Genomic DNA, 3,596 nt, shown 5'->3' with positions numbered 1-3,596 from the left:
GAACGCCGGAGCAGTTTCCGTTCTCATTTAGAGCCACTGCGCAATTATCTAACGTTAATGACGTATTTCAAATTCTAATTAAGAATATGTTATTAGTTTTAACTATTTCTATCACTTAAACTATGAGGATAGGAAAAATATTTAAAATAGAGTTAAAAATTTACATCTAACTTATAAACTAGTAAAAGTAGATAAAGTAAAGAAAAGAAACTAGTAAAGGAAGATATTCGCATTAGAGTAACTTCCACGCGTACTTAGATTCACATAAGGGGACACTGGATGTTAGAAACAAAAAGAAAGTGCAATTTTTATTCAATCATTTTCAAATTTTAAAAGAATATTGGTAGAATTCATGGAAGTCTGTGTGCAATGTCTCAGAAAAAAAGGATGATAGGTTTTAAAGTTATTGCTAAAAGTGGGAACTTTAATCGTTGATAACTAAAAAGTTCCTTGCGAACGAATTTTAATTTCTTTAATTAAATTTTTATCTTAAAACGTTGTTTATAGATATTTAAATAAATATAAGTTGTTATGATAAACGTATAATAATATATAGTACGTAAACATTAAATTTTTTTTTTTGTCACTAAAAATTTCTGCGATAGAAACACTACAACTATGTTTTGCTCAATTATTCAAATATTAAATTAAGGTATTAAGTTAATCAAACGAATTTAAATTAAACAAGACACATCGAAGAGTACCTGAAAAAATTTTATAATAATAAAACAAAACTTAAATTGTTGGGCAGGGAACTTTTTGAAGTTGAGAGGACATAGAAAAATTACATTACTAAAAAAGCAACTTAGTCACCGAGAACTACATATTAATGTATGGACCTTTATAAATTCGTAAACTTATAACTCGGTGAGGAACACTCCGATTTTAACACGGTTTGTCGCACATTAGTTATTAAATTCTGATTTCTTTTTAACATGTTAAAAATAAAATATGAATTTTTTAAAGATTTTTCTCATTCGGAACATCCAATGATTTTTCCATAGTCGATGAAAAGCCGATAAAATCGATAAAACGTCTAGAGAGAATGAATAAAAAATAGTGTGACCTCATTTACCAAAAAATTTTGTCATCAAATCGAAAATTATTTGTCTCAAAAAAATGGATGCAAAATTACTTTTTTTCCTACGTTTTGTTAAATATCGTAAATTTCAAAAATTTTATAAAAGCATAAGTACAAAACACATTTTAGTATCAAAACGTAAAATTTGAAATGTAAATTAATAGCATGAAAGTTATAGATTCAAACAATTAGAGGAAAATCGAACTAACCGAAAAATTGAGTTGAAAATTGAAAATATAAGTATTTATGAAGGAAAACTAAGTTTTTCCTGTAGTTTCCAGGAGACTTAAATGTTACATTTAATTATAATTCTTTTATTGTTATATTGCATTCTAAATTAATAATTTCACATTTTTTAATTAACATACATTTTTGAACTCAATTAAAATTTGTTATCTTAAAAATTATCATTTTTGGCCCCAAAAGATTAAACTTGGTTCCTTTTCCTTCAAACTCAAGGGTTTTTCAAATTGACCAAACAAATTTTGTTAAACATGTGACCTCATTGAGTTTATATTACCTCGACTCAAAATTTTGAATGTCGAATAAAAAGTTTTTCGATGTTCGCCCTAATTCACTTAGTTGCTTTAATGAATGTTCAGGAATATTTGTTTAATTTCAATATTTCTATCTTATAGTATCAAATGTTGACATTCAGCTTACATTAATGGTGATTGCTGAATAAAATATTTTTGATTAATATTATTATTTCTCACTTACACCGACATATATCGATGCTCAACATGCCAGTACTCGACATTATTAAATTTCATTATTTCTCTCTTCAAGTCAGCATATCCTGGTGAATGCTGAGTAAAATATTGTTGTTAAATATCATTATTTCTCACTTAAATTTGTCGACTTGTCGCGTATGCCAATATTCGACATTATTAAATTTCATTATTTCTCTCATATACCAGCACCCAACAAGTTTAGACCTTCGATCAGCAAGCATAAATGGTGAATGTTAAACAAAATATTTTTAATAAATATCATTATTTCCTACTTACACCACCATGTGCCTGTTTACATTGATGGAAGAAATGTCAGGTGAATATATAGTATACACCAATAATTTTTTATTCAAAATTCGCAGCATTTCCCAGTGAAGGAGCGAAGTAATGATAATGATGACTGACATTCTCGAAAGCGACTATGTGAATGTTGACAATCAAGGTTGACATTTATCGAATTTCAGACTTTCAAGATGACGTTTCATAAGATACAGTTAATATGAATGGTATTTAATATTGCATAAAAGTTTATGAAATAAATGTTTATTATTATTATTTTACAATTTTGTAAGTAATAAGAAACTAGAAAAAATCGATATCTTGATAACTTAATTTCGTAACGTTAAAATTTCATTTAAAAAAAAAAAACTTTTTTTTTCTTTTTGCTATTTTGAATTTCAATTAAATGGAATTAAATGCAATAGATGATATGTACTTAACAGTTACATATCTGTTTAAGCCTTATAAAATATAGTTCGGAATTTTATCTGTGAATCGATTAAAGACAATAACGAGGGAATATATTGTATTTTGTAACAAATAACATCAAAATTCGTAGAAAATACTAGATCCAATGCATTACCCAAAAGCAATATAAGTCATATATTTCTATTTTTAACAAAATGAAAAACGATATCTTAGAGATAAAATTTCCCAGCAATTCATAAAAGGAAATAAAAGGTTTTACTATTATTATTATGAAAGGAAATTATAGATTTTTTATTACTGTTATTAGAAGGGAAAGGAAAATTACTTTAAATTTTGAATTTATGTTTTAACAAGTTTTTGGAGCTTCACAATAAGGAAGAAAAATTCTCAATTAAATATGAGGTAGAAGATTAATTTAAAATCATATTAACAACTTTTTGTGTTCGATATTGATTTAACCAATTAAGCACACAGTGAATCACAAAAATTAGTATGCAACTGTATAGTTTTCTTACGAAAACTCTCAAAAATTTAATAAAAAAAAAATTTTATACATCAAAATTGTTTTAGGTATTTCACAATTCAGAGTGATTAAAGATTTCAAACATAGTACTATTTATTTTAACGCAAAATTTTTACGAACTGTAACTGATTGTATAATCAAATCCTAGATAACTAAACTTAAATCAGTGTTAATCGTTATCTTATCTTTCGATTCGAAGATTGCGAATTAAGAACGTATTTCTACGTTTTTACTCATCGGTTGAATAGTTTCTGAAAAATCGACTTTTAGAAAAGTCGTATATTTAAAATTCGATTTCTTAGGAGCTATTCAACCGATTTGACTAAAATTCCGTATTTTGCCATGTAAAATTAAATACTTTGAAATTATGTGAAAAATTGTGTACCTTACAATTCAAAATTATTTTCCAGTATTATTTAAATAAAATAATAAATATGTACTAAAATTTGTTTTTGCATAGAATTATCTTTGCATAAACGCATTTTATAAGTGCATGCAAAAATTTTCAATTCGTTTAAAAATTTCTTGAGATATGGCGAAATAAGCAAAA

The sequence above is a fragment of the Parasteatoda tepidariorum genome, chromosome 3 (genome assembly GCF_982258835.1).
Source record: "Parasteatoda tepidariorum strain Cologne lab strain chromosome 3, Ptep-v5.0, whole genome shotgun sequence".
Taxonomy (NCBI): Eukaryota; Metazoa; Arthropoda; class Arachnida; order Araneae; family Theridiidae; genus Parasteatoda; species Parasteatoda tepidariorum.
Note: the sequence above shows the minus strand (reverse complement) of the source record.